Genomic DNA, 14340 nt, shown 5'->3' with positions numbered 1-14340 from the left:
ATTCTTCTTTAACTCTAATGTGGAAGAGAAGTCAGGATCAATCACTCCAGTTAGAATAGTAACTCCTTTCTTTTTTATTTTATTTTATTTATTTATTCATGAGAGACACACAGAGAGAGAGAGAGAGAGAGGCAGAGACACAGGCAGAGGGAGAAGTAGGCTCCATGCAAGGAGCCTGATGTTGGACTCCATCCCCGGACTCCAAGATCACGCCTTGGGCCGAAGGCAGGCACCAAACTGCTGAGTCACCCAGGGATCCCTGTAACTCCTTTCATTTACCTGTGGATTCAGAGTCATGAGGAGTCCAAAATGGCCAAGTGGCAGTCTAAATTTCCAGTTCAATTAAATCATTGTTATGCTTCCTAACTGGAGCATTCTTTTTGTTGTTGTTGTTGTTAGTTTTTTTCAGTAAGATGCACCCAGTGCTGGACTTGAACTCACAACTCCAAAATCAAGCATCCATGCCCTAAGGACTGAGCCATCCAGGTGCCCCAAAGCACTCCTTTTTTGAGGGAACAAAACTCTCTAAGCTAGCAAAACATAAAATCACTGGAACAAGAAGCCAATTTTCCTACAAGTTTATTGGGTACAATAGTGAGCATGTAATAACTCTTTTTTTTTTTTAATTTTTATTTATTTATGATAGTCACCCAGAGAGAGAGAGAGAGAGAGAGGCAGAGACATAGGCAGAGGGAGAAGCAGGCTCCATGCACCGGGAGCCCGATGTGGGATTCGATCCCGGGTCTCCAGGATCGCGCCCTGGGCCAAAGGCAGGCGCCAAACCGCTGCGCCACCCAGGGATCCCCATAACTCTTAATTCCTGTACCTATGAATCCTGGCTATGAGAGAAACAGCATCATATTTTATTTTATTTGTTTTAATTTTTTTATAAATTTATTTTTATTGGTGTTCAATTTGCCAACATATAGAATAACACCCAGTGCTCATCCCATCAAGTGCCCCCCTCAGTGCCTGTCACCCAGTCACCCCCACTCCCCATTCACCTCCCCTTCCACCACCCCTAATTTGTTTCCCAGAGTTAGGAGTCTCTCATGTTCTGTCTCCCTCCCTGATATAAAAAATAGTGAAAGGGAATAAAGGGGAAAAGAGAAAAAATGAGTGGGAAATATCAGCATCATATTTTAGACATTGATTCAGAACATATATAAACTTATGAATAACCTTACCCCAACCCTACAAAGTATGGCCACCAAGCTGTCACTGTAACTGAGTTTTCAGAAAATCTGAAGCAATTCTGTGTGAAATGCCATGACAGTGGTATGACTAAAAAATGACTATAAAATTTGTACCCCAAATTAATCAATTATATGTGCGGTATCAGGAAACCATGTCAAAAGTACACATTTCTACAAGGTTTGATGCAGCTACGAGTAGTCATATGCTACAACTCTGGGCCAAGAGACTTCTTTGTCCTATAAGACAAAATCTATTGACAAAGATTCTCCCCTTGACCAAACTCTGGATAGGCTCCCTGAGCTTTCTTCTTCTTCTTTTTTTTTTTTAATTTTTATTTATTTATGATAATCACACAGAGAGAGAGAGAGAGAGACAGAGACATAGGCAGAGGGAGAAGCAGGCTCCATGCACCGGGAGCCCGATGTGGGATTAGATCCCGGGTCTCCAGGATCACGCCCTGGGCCAAAGGCAGGCGCTAAACCGCTGTTCCACCCAGGGATCCCCCTGAGCTTTCTTCTTAACTAGACTTCAACCATGACTTATAAAACTGTGGATGCTTTTATCCACTCCTCACTTCTCCCACCCAATTAAAATACTTGAACAAATCCTAGCACAGTTTCTAAGAGCTCAACACCACATCTCCAGGATAACAATTCCAGCACTTTTGAGTTCTTTCTTGGAGAAGCTCAAAGCTGCCAAAAGAAAAATACTGTTAGTTCTAGCCAACATCTGATTATAGGACCCCTGTCTCCCAGTCACTGTGGGAAGGTAGGAGCCTAACTTTAATAATTAGCAGAGAGCAAATTCAGATGTGTTTCACATGGACCAATATTCATTCCTACTTTTTATAAATTTCCACTTCCCTGACCCTTACTGAGTCTCACTTACCTCTCCAGGCCAGGTGTTCCCAATGGGTCACATTGGGAATGAACCGGACAGAACATAGTTTTCAAATAGTGAATAATGTGTGAATGTCCTTATTTTCATGTTAATATTTTATTTCTTTTCTCATTACCCCAGCACTTACTCTCCCCATCATGGCCTAAGGGAATTTAGAAGATTTAAACCTTGTAATAAATGCTTGAAGAATTCTTGTGAAAGAGATTAAAGAACATGTAGATGAAAAACAGAGATGGTCTCTCCCAACCAAGATGTCAGGCAGAGTGGGGGCGGGGGGAGAATGCAGGTGACAGGAAGAGAGTAAAGATATGGTACGATTTAGACAAAGGGTCCCAAAAATGCCAGGTTTAGATTGTTAGTGGTCTCAGCAATTAAAAAGTGATGAAGCGTTTACCTATATTGAATTCAAAACAGTAACAACATAAATCCCTAAAATAAATAAGAAACTTGAATAAAATTTTAATTGTTCATGACCACTGTTTCAAACTTGTCACTAGTCTGTAATACTAAAATGAAATAGTTTTAAACTATTATTTTTGTATTTATGTATTTTTTTGTGGTCTTGCTTTATTGGTGACCTAAACACTCCCTTACCTGCTGATGCTTCTGGGTCTCATTCATGGTCCTTCACAGGCAGCTCTGTGGAAGCAGTAGGTGCTGAGAGGGAAAAGCTGGGCCTTGAAATGTGGAAGACACAGCTAGGACTTGGCTGCATGAGAACTTGAACTCAGACCTTCTGATTCTAAATTCCACACTTTTCCATTCTTTTCTAGCAAAGCATTGCAACATCAAAGGTCCATGATAAAGGCAATTTAGAAATAGAAAGTAAATTCATTTCTTTTTTTTTTTTTAATTCATTTCTTTTTAAGGAGGAAACAAACAGGAAAAGCATATGCTGGACTCTCAAGTTTGAAAGCAGAAGAATTTGGGTAAAAGAATGTAAAAGGCTTTAGAGGATGATAGAAGAGAAGGAAAAACCAATGCAAGAACCCCAAGTTCCAGTTTTCAGCCAAGGACTTTCTTCTATGTTATATCATATCCCAGGAAATAGCGAAGCAAAGTTTCATTCATCTACAAATCAAAATCCTTCTAGATCAGCATTTAAATATCCTTCTGTGAACACTATCTTCACAAAATACTCCATCACCAACATTATTGAAAAACAGTACAACACACAAGCATGCATCTTATAAATTTCTAGTGTATTGGAAATACAATGTTCTTAGCCAACACATACTAATCTGTATACTTGTTTTGTTAACAGTCTTTCAAAGTTATTTAATCATGGGATACTTTATTCTTTGGAATAATTATTAATAAAGCACAGAACTAGTGTGTCATGAAGAATAGTGTGAGAAATACTGCATTAGCTTACTTTCCAAATACAATTTCTAGGTCACCATGGGAGGAGTTAATGCTACATAATAAATTTAAAATACAATCGAGCTGAGTAATATATGTTACATAGTATAAGGATAGTTCAGGAAACATGATTAGAATGCAAATGACATAAAGGTATCCAAATAAAAATATTAAGTCTAGATCTGGGAGAAAGAAAAGCTATTGGAAATAATAAAATATAATGGCTAAAAGGTAATCTGCTATAATTGGCATTAAAAAATAAAAACCTGTTAGCATTTCATGTTTAGCACATGTTCTAAAATAAATTTGCCTTGAGTGAGATAATTAGAATGTTTTGTATGGTAATACTATTTTCCAGTGGTTCAAATTGTTCAGGGTAATTTATATTTCCTTTTCATTTCTATTTATGCAGCTGAATTGCTCACTGGTGGTAGATTGCCCTTTTGCTGATTTTGAAAATGTAAATCACTAATCAGAGTCGGTCTGCACAGCCATTAGATTGTATTTAGTAAACTCTATTTACCCACATGACTAATATATAAAGTAATTTTTAGTTAATGAAATACAGCAATATGTCCTCCAAAACTGTTAGTTATCTAAGACTCTGAACTGCTAATAATCAAAGCAACTGACTTAGTAACATTAATTTAATAGCAATAATATTTCCTTTAGGATTAAGAAATTGTTTTGGCACCTTTCCGTGGTTTAGAGTTATTCATAAAGACAAATTTTAAAGTTACATTTCCCATGTGTAAAGTTCAAGACCAAAAATTTTGTTTGGCAGACTACAAACCAATCTTCAAAAGTACCATCTTCCTCCACCATATCTCATAAATACATAGTCCTCTAAATTACTTTCTATAAGTTGCTCTTATCCAGCTAATTTCTAATCCATGAGATTTTATATTTAACAAAAAATTATCTGTATAATCATTAATGCATAATCATCTTTTGCAAATTTCATAATGAATAGAGACAAGATATAATTCAAAAAATAATAATTCTAGGAATATCAGATCCTCATAAACATACAGTAATTTATTGAAGAGACTTTAATATTGACTGCTCAGTATTAAAGCTATAGTCAGTAAAATAAGAATTTCTGTCTATTTAGTTTTTAATAATTTATCAAAAGCCTGTCATATACATTATTTAAATGTCTAGTCAATGAAACTCCTTGTCCACTGTCTTAAAGATATCGATTAAGACCCTAGGATGTGCAAATCACTGTGGTAGGTAAGTGATTAAAAGCTTTACTTGAAGAAATAAAACGGCCATGGTCTACACTGGAAAAAAAGTAAATACTAGTGGAAGAAACTGAAGTATACATGAATATTAACCAAAAAAAAAAAAAAACAAAAAACCCAAAACAATTTGACAGAGAGAGTTTAATAATAATGATAGTAAAAACAACCTGTATCTAGTCTACATTTGTGCATTTGTTTTTATTCTAGGAAGCTTTCACATATTAACTCTTTTACTCTTTTCACAACACTGTGATTTAGGCAAAATTATTAGCTCCATTTTACATGGAAAAAAACTGAGCCATAAAGAAATAACTTGCCTATGGTAGGTAAAGTGACCAAGTTCAAATCCCAAGAAGCAGGGCTCCAAAGCCTATACAATTAATGGTATTGTTTTATTACATTTGGAAATTTGAATGGAAGAGATTTTAAAAACAAAAAACCTGGTTGCCTTTAGAGTTTTTTAAAGATTTTATTTATTTATTCATGAGAGATACAGAGAGAGAGAGAGAGAGAGAGAGGCAGAGACATAGGCAGAGGGAGAAGTAGGCTCCAGGTGGAGACCCTGATGTGGGACTCCATCCCAGGACCTGGGATCAAGACCTGAGCTAAACGCAGATGCTCAACTGCTGAACCACCTAGGCGATATTTCTTTTTGTTTGTTTGTTTTAAAGATTTTATTTATTTATTTATTCATTTGAGACACAGAGAGAGAGAGGCAGAGACACAGGTAGAGGAAGATGCAGGCTCCATGCAGGGAGCCTGATGTGGGATTCGATCCTGGGTCTCCAGGATCAGGCCCTGGGCTGAAGGCAGACCTAAACTGCTGAGGCACCTGGGCTGCCCTAGATATTTCTTAAAAGGTATTTATACTGGTGAATTTACAAACTACCAGGGCTGCTTTGCAAAACAAAATAGTTTTTGAGTTAACCAACTAGAATTAATGTATTTTTTCAGGAGCATTTGACCTCCCCCTATCCATTTAGTTCATAAACAATGACATATAAAGCCTAAATGACAATAATTTATATAAGACAATGTATCAAAGAACTGCCACATAAACCATGATCGCTTTCTGTAAGTGTATCTAAATTGGAAGCTAGATTATAATCACAAAATTGGTGAATGAAAAATCAGATTAAGTAAAATTAATTGGTGATGGGAATGGTTGATGGCACTAGGACATGATGTCCAGGTTATATATCCATATTGCATATGGAAACATTAGGAGTATAGGTGCAATTAAAAGCATTGGGACACCTGGGTAGCTCAGTGGTTTGGCCATCTGCATTTGGTCCAGGGCATGATCCTAGAGACCCAGAATGGAGTCCCACATCCAGCTTCCTATGTGGAGCCTGCTTCTCTCTCTCTCTGCCTGTGTCTCTGCCTCTCTCTCTGTATCTATCTCTCATGAATAAATAAATAAAGTCTTTTAAAAAAATAAAAAGCATATATGAATGTGTTGTCTAGTACATCATACATCTGAGAGAGATTAGATGGGAGAGTCTTAACTGGATACCTTCTTTCTGAATGTATGTATGTATATAAAGTTTAAAGCAATAAATTCTATTTTTTCAGGAAAGAATTGAGAATGTAGGGAATTTTATTTTTAAGCAATCTCTACACCCAAAATGGGATTTGAACTTACAGTTCTGAGATCAAGAATTGCATGCTTTATTGGCTGAGCCAGCCAGGCACACCTGAAAATGTAGGAAATTTTGTACAAGAAAAAAATTATTGATATTCATACAACTGAAGATTTTCTTTCACCATATGCACACTCTGTTTGCCCTTTTAAAAAATATTTTATTTTTATTTATTCAGGAGAGACACACAGAGAGAGAAAGAGAGGCAGAGACGCAGGCAGAGGGAGAAGCAGGCTCCTTGCAGGGAGCCTGATGTGGGACTCAATCCCAGGTCTCCAGGATCAGGCCCTGGGCTGAAGGCAGTGCTAAACTGCTGAGCCACCCAGGCTGCCCTGTTTGCCCTTTTTTTTTAAATTTTTTTTAATTTATTTTTTATTGGTGTTCAATTTACTAACATACAGAATAACCCCCTGTGCCCGTCACCCATTCACTCCCACCCCCTGCCCTTCTCCCCTTCTACCACCCCTAGTTCATTTCCCAGAGTTAGCAGTCTTTACGTTCTGTCTCCCTTTCTGATATTTCCCACACATTTCTTCTCCCTTCCCTTATTTTCCCTTTCACTATTATTTATATTCCCCAAATGAATGAGAACATATAATGTTTGTCCTTCTCCGACTGACTTACTTCACTCAGCATAATACCCTCCAGTTCCATCCACGTTGAAGCAAATGGTGGGTATTTGTCATTTCTAATAGCTGAGTAATATTCCATTGTATACATAAACCACATCTTCTTTATCCACTCATCTTTCGTTGGACACCGAGGCTCCTCCCACAGTTTGGCTATCGTGGCCATTGCTGCTATAAACATCGGGGTGCAGGTGTCCCGGCGTTTCATTGCATTTGTATCTTTGGGGTTTGCCCTTTTTAAAAAAAAGATTTTATTTATTCATTTGAGAGAGAGAGAGAGCAAGAGAAAGGGGAGGGGCAAAGGGAGAAGAAAAAGTAAATTTCCCACTGAGCAGGAAGCCAGGCACCAGGCTTGATCCCAGGACTCTGGGATCATGACCTAAGCCTAAGGCAGATGCTTAACAGACTAAACCACCCAGATGCCCTTACCTCTTTTTAAAATATGAAGTAAAAAAATGAACATTTATTAAAGTCAATTAAAGTCTTTGACATTCTTATTTTATAAAAAGGAGACATAGAATCTCCAGAAGACTCTCCACTGAGAGTAGAGCCATACATGGCCTTGATCCCAACCCTGAGATCATGAACTATGCTGAAATCAAGAGTCCAATGCTTAACCCATTGAGCCACCCAGGTGCCCCTGTATTCCTTCGTATTTAGACATTTAGATTGTATCCAGTTTTTCACTTCTATAAAACGATCTATAATAAGCATTACTCTACATAAATTTTAACCCAAACTTCAGAGTTTTCACTTAGATTGTGATCTTAAATATGGAACCAATGGAATAAAATATGTGTATGACCTTTTAATAAAAAGATATTTTTTCAGAAGGAAATTGTATCCAGTGTATATTTCTTTTTTTTTCTGTTTCTTTAATTTCTAGTAAGGTTAAATTTTATCTTTATGTGTATATTAAGCATTGGCCATTTCTATTATTTGAAATGTATTTTCTAAAAAAAAAAATGTATTGAAGTCAATTTGTATGAACTCTATACATTAAAAATTAGCTTTTGCTCAGATTTGTTTTTCTACATATTTCCTCCAGCACATGGTTTACATTCAATATGTTTCGTGATATAGATTGATGTGTCCTCCAAAGAACTTAGTATATCCAAGAAGATTTCAGTAGATAAGATTTCAGAAAGCTAGACTGAGCTTTATTTTACAAAACACTGAACTCTGTGGTATAAATCTGAAAGGAAATAAGATAATGGTGAAGAGAAAGATCAATGTAGCTTGAAGACTTAGTGAGGTACATGAGAAATTCCATTTTTCTATTCAATATATACTTAAAACCTGGGAACCACAGTTAGGCACTGACTGGATCCTGGGAATGTAGGTTGGGAATGGAATAAGAAAACCAATGACTCTTCCCTCAAGAAATGTATACTTTATTTCAGGAAACCAAGTTTAAACAAGTAAAACTAAGCCTAAGTGCATTGCATATAATAGGTGCTGTTCTGGTTACTTAGGTGTTAAGTATGGGAAAAATTTGACACTATAAAAACAATGTAATAGAGTAATTTTTATTTGGTAAAAAGCATAGCCGGGGGAGATGCAGACATCAATGTGATGTGATTTGCGCAATAAGAAGTCTTTTAAGCAAAAAGAATAGAAAATATCAGGCACATGGCATCAGGTATAGAAAGAAAGATTTGAAATTACTTTGAAAATTAGATAGAAAACATAATGTTAAGTATACAGAGGTATTAGTATAAATTAGTATAAATTTATTATTCCTTTTCCTAACAAAGGTTACCTTTGAAATTAGCCACTGAATTATAAAGTATGACTCATTTTTTTCAATTTGTATTTTTATGATCATTTTCTATTATACAGTTGATTTAATCAATTAATAGATTGTGTTGGTTTGCTGATTAAAATATGTTATGAGATTAAATTATAAATTTATTTTTAATATTATAAATGTAATTTGTATTTTGGAAATGATACCACAAAATTTTATTTAAACAACTCTTTATAAATAATCTTACCAGTTAATTTTTTTTATTATAAGAATACACTTTTAACGGTTTGGTATAGATATTTTCTGATTAGTTTCTATGCAAACAAATATCTGTAAGTTGAATATACACATATCTATTTTTTCTTTCATTACTACAGCCATAATACATGCATATGAAAATAAGTCAAGTCTAAAATGATATAAGATATTTAAATAATTTTTCTGTCAAAACTCCCAATTTTGTTTCAATTTTAAGCATTATAATTTTAAAATTTTGCTACTTATTTATTGACTTCAATAACCAATTAGTGAATATGTAGTATAATATTATTATTCGAATACTTTCTTCCCCAATCTTATCACAAAAAATTCACTATTTGTCAAAAATTCACAAATTTTTTTTCTGTTTCTATGTTTGAGACTCATGTTTTTGTTCCTATTAATAATTATTTATTTAAAAGATTTTATTTATTTATTCATGAGAGACACAGAGAGAGGCAGACACATAGGCCGAGGGAGAAGCAGGCTTCCCATGCGGAGCTAGAATCGGGACTTAATCCCGGGATTCCAGGATCATGCCCTGAGCCAAAGGCAGATGCTTACCTGCTGAGGTGCTTAGGAGTCCCAACAGACTCCTATAATTTTTGAATAAATAAGAAATCGAATGAAAAATATTAATCAACTTATACAAGAAGTTTAATAAAATCTATATAGAATAAAATCAAAGGGGCTGCCTGGATGGAGTTCAGTCAGTTAAGTGTCTTCCTTTGGCTCAAATTATGATCCCAGGGTCCTGGACTGAGCCCCACATTAGGCTCGCTGCTTCGCGGCGAGCCTGCTTCTCCCTCTGCTGCTCCCCCTGCTTGTGTTATCTCTCTCACTCACGCTCTTTCTCTCAAATAAATAAATAAATAAAACTTTAAAAGAAAATAAAGGAAATCCATACCTGGACACACCATAGTCAAACTGTCAGAAGCTAAAGACAGAATCTTGAAAGAAGCAAGAAAAAAAATGATGCATTACATACAAGGAATCCTCAACAACATTAACAGATGACTCTACATCCAAATCTTTGAGGTCAGAAAACAGCGTGATGGCAATCTGAAAGAAAAAGATAATCAAGAAGGAACTTTATTTTCTGGAAAACCATCTTTCAAACATTAAGCAGAAATTAAAACATTCTTGTTTTAATGAAAACTGAGAGAACTGCCACCATCAAGTTTTCCTATAATAAATAAAGTCCTTCAGACAGAGAGAAAAGGACATAAGAAGTAACTCAAATCCACATCAAGATGATTGCTCCAGTAAAGGCAATGATATAAGTAAATATAAAGGACAGTGAGAAATGCATTTTTGTAATATTCTTCTCCTTTATTATTTAAAATATAGCTGCATAAAACAATAATTATAAAATTGTTTTGCTGGACATGCCATTATATATATAATATATATATATATATAATATACATGACATAATAACAATATATATATATATATATAATTTACATGGCAAAAATAGCACGAGGGATAAGAAAAATATGGAACTATATTTGAGAAAAGTTTCTATATATTAGTGAAATACAGTTAGGAATAATATGACTAGTGAACAGGAAAGAAGTAAAATAGCTATAGTGATATACAAAAAATAACCTTAAGACAAAAATTGTTACTAGAGACAAAGAGGAATATTTGAGAATGATAAAAGTATAAATCCATCAAGAAAATATAAACATAGGGACACCTGGGTGTCTCAGTGGTTGAGCATCTGCCTTTGGCTCAAGGGCATGATCCTGGAATCCGGGGATTGAGTCCCACATCGAGCTCTCCATGGGGAGACTGCTTCTCCCTCTGCCTATGTCTTTGCCTCTCTCTCTGTGTCTCTTATAAATAAATAAATAAATAAATAAATAAATAAATAAATAAATAAACATTTTCTTTTAAAAAAAGAAAATATAAACATATGCATTTGACAACTTATATACATGATGAAAAATAAAAATCAGGGGAGAAATAGATAATTAAAGTATAATAGCTATAGACTTCAATACTCCACATTCAGTAATGGATAGAACTGGCATTAGATTTGTCACAGCTTCTTTAGCAACTCTTAGAATCTGCAAAGACTGATTCGAACTGTGTTATTACTGAAGTGAAATTGGTATATAATATTATTAAAGTGTGAAATATATGTTATAATTCAACATACATATACACCTCACTGCCAAAAGCTAGTTACCATCTATCACACTAGATTTCAAAGACTTAGTATGAAAAAATAATGTACTATATATTAATAATTTGCATTGATTTCTTATTGAAATTTTTTGGATATTTTGGGTTAAATACAATATATTATTAAAATTTAAAAATAATGGACAGAACTAGTCAGAAAACACACAGGAAAGTAGAAAGTTTGAACAATAGTGTAAACAAACTAGATTGAAGCAAAATCTATAGAATATCTCAGACAGTAAGAGCAAACACACTCTTCTCCTGAGTGCTTGAAATGTTCACCAGGATAAACCCTAAGCTAGGCAATAAAACCATAAAATGAAAATGACTAAAATCATGTAAAGTATGTGGTACAAAAATGATGTAATTCATTAGAAATTTATAAGCTAAGGAAAGTTAGTAAATTTAAAAATGAGAACTAATGAGGGAAATTAGAAAATAATTGAGCTGAAAGAAAATAAAAACAATAAATTATTTATGGGTTGTAAATAAGCACTTGTAGAAGATTTAAAGTGTAAACAACTAATTTTAAAAAATCTCAAATCAATAATCTAACTTTTTACTTATGAAACTAAAAAGTAAAGAGCAAACTAAGGAAGGAAAAAAAGAATGGAAATTAATGCTACAAAAACAATAAGAAAGTCAATAGATAAAACCTTAGTTCTTTGAAAAGATCATTATAATTGATCTTTAGTTATACTGACCAATAAATAAATGAAAGATGACTCAAATTACTGAAATCAAAAATAAAAGTAGGATATTACTGACCTTAGACAAATAGAAAGGATTATAATGAACTACTATGAACAGTGCACACCAACAAATTAGATAACCCAGAAAAAAAACAAAAAAATCCTATAATGTCAGTAACTGCTAGAACTCATTCAAGAAAAAACATGGTATCTGAATGGACTATAACAATGAAAATATTTGATCAGTTATTTTATTTTATTTTTTTCAAAGATTGTATTTTTTCATGATAGACATAGAGAGAGAGAGATAGACGGGCAGAGACACAGGCAGAGGGAGAAGCAGGTGCCATGCAGGGAGCCTGATGTGGGATTCGATTCCAGGACTCCAGAATCACACCCTGGACCAAAGGCAGGAGCCAAACCACTGAGCCACCCAGGGATCCCCTGATCAGTTATTCTAATCACCTAAGAATTAGCTCACACCCTGGATTCACTATTACGTTTTTTAAAGAAAAATTGACATCGATTCCTCACAAGCTTTTCTGAAAATAGAAGGAATTCTTTCAACTCATTCTATGAAGCCAGAATTACTCTGATGCCTAAGTGAGCAAAGACATAGCAAGAAAGCTACAGACTAATTTCTTGTAAGGATGTCGACATAAAACTTCTCAAAATGATACCAACAAATGGATCCAAGCAATACATAAAGTGGATTATGTACCATGACTAGGTGGGATTTATCTTCTGAATGCAAGTTTGGTTATATGCAAAGATAAACTCAAAATGGATGAAGATCTAAATGTGAGACAGGAGTTCATCAAAATTCTAGAGGATAACACAGGTAGCAACCTTTTTGACCTCAGCCACAGCAACTTCTTGCAAGTCACGTCTCTAAAAGCCAGGGAAACAGAAGCAAAACTGAACTATTGGGACTTCATCAAGATAAAAACTTCTGCACAGCAAAGGAAACAGTCAAAAAAACTAAAAGGTAACCTATGGAATGTGAGAAGATATTTGCAAATGACATATCAGAAAGGGCTATTATCCACTATCTATAAAGAACTTATCAAACTCAACATCCAAAACCAAAAATCCAGTCAAGAAATAGACAAAAGACATGAACAGACATTTCTCCAAAAAAGGTATACAAATAACTAACAAAAGCATGAAAAAAATGTTCTTCATCACTTGGCATCAGGGAAATACAGATGAAAACTACAATGACATACCACTATACACCAGTGAGAATGGTTAAAATTAACAAGATAGGAAACAACAAATGCTGGCGAGGATGTGGAGAAGGGGGAACCCTCTTACACTGTTGGTGGGAATGTGAACTGGTGCAGCCACTCTGAAAAACAGTGTGGAGGTTCCTCAAGAAGTTAAAAACAGAGCTACCCTATGACCCAGCAATTGCACTACTGGGTATATATCCCAAAGATAAGGATGTAGAGAAACAAAGGGGCACTGGCACCCCGGTGTTCATAGTAGCAATGTCCACAATAGCTAAACTGTGGAAGGAGCCATGATGTCCTTCAATGGATGAATGGATGAAGAAGGTGTGGTATATGTGTGTGTGTGTATAAATATATATACATATAAAATATATAAAATATTACTCAGCTATCAGAAAGAATAAATACCTAACATTTACCTCAACATGGATGGAACTTGAGGGTATTATCCTGAGTGAAATAAGTCAATTGGAGAAGGACAATCATCATATAGTTTCACTCATATGTGGAATATAAGAAATAATTCAGAGGACCAAAGGGATGGAGGGAAAACTGAATGGGAAGAAATCAGAGAGGGAGACAAACCATGAGAGACTCTTAAATCAAACTGAGGGTTGCTGAAAGGTAGGTGGGTGGGAGTATGAGGCAACTGGGTGATGGGCATTAAAGAGGGCACATGATGTGATGAACCCTGGGTGCTATATGCAACTGATGAATTATTGAAAACTACATCTGAAACGAATGTATGTTGGCTAATTGAACTTAAGTTAAAAAATCAATATTAATATCAATCAATAGGACAAAAGGCAGAAACCACATGATTATCTCAATAGATGCAGAAAAAGTACGTGACAAAATCTAAAACTTTCTCATGGTAGAAACACATGGTAGAACACATGGTAGAACATGGTAGAACACATGGTAGAAACACATGGTAGAACACACTAGAAATAGAGGTGAATGTCCTCACCTATATAAAGGGCATCTATCAAAAACCAGAGTTAACATCATACTCAATGATGAAAACCTGAATTCTTTTCCATTAATATTGGGATAACAAGGGTGTCTGCTCTTGCCACTTCTAGTCAACATTGTACTTGAAATTCTAGCCAAAGAAATCAGAAAAGAAGAAATTTAAAAAGGCATCCATATTGGAAAGGAAGAAATAAAATTGCCTTTATTTGCAAATGATATGATCTTGAGCACGAAAAATTAGAAAATATTCACAGAAACT

This window comes from Canis lupus, chromosome 19 (genome assembly GCF_003254725.2).
Source record: "Canis lupus dingo isolate Sandy chromosome 19, ASM325472v2, whole genome shotgun sequence".
Classification (NCBI taxonomy): domain Eukaryota; kingdom Metazoa; phylum Chordata; class Mammalia; order Carnivora; family Canidae; genus Canis; species Canis lupus.
This window is presented reverse-complemented; position numbering follows the sequence as displayed.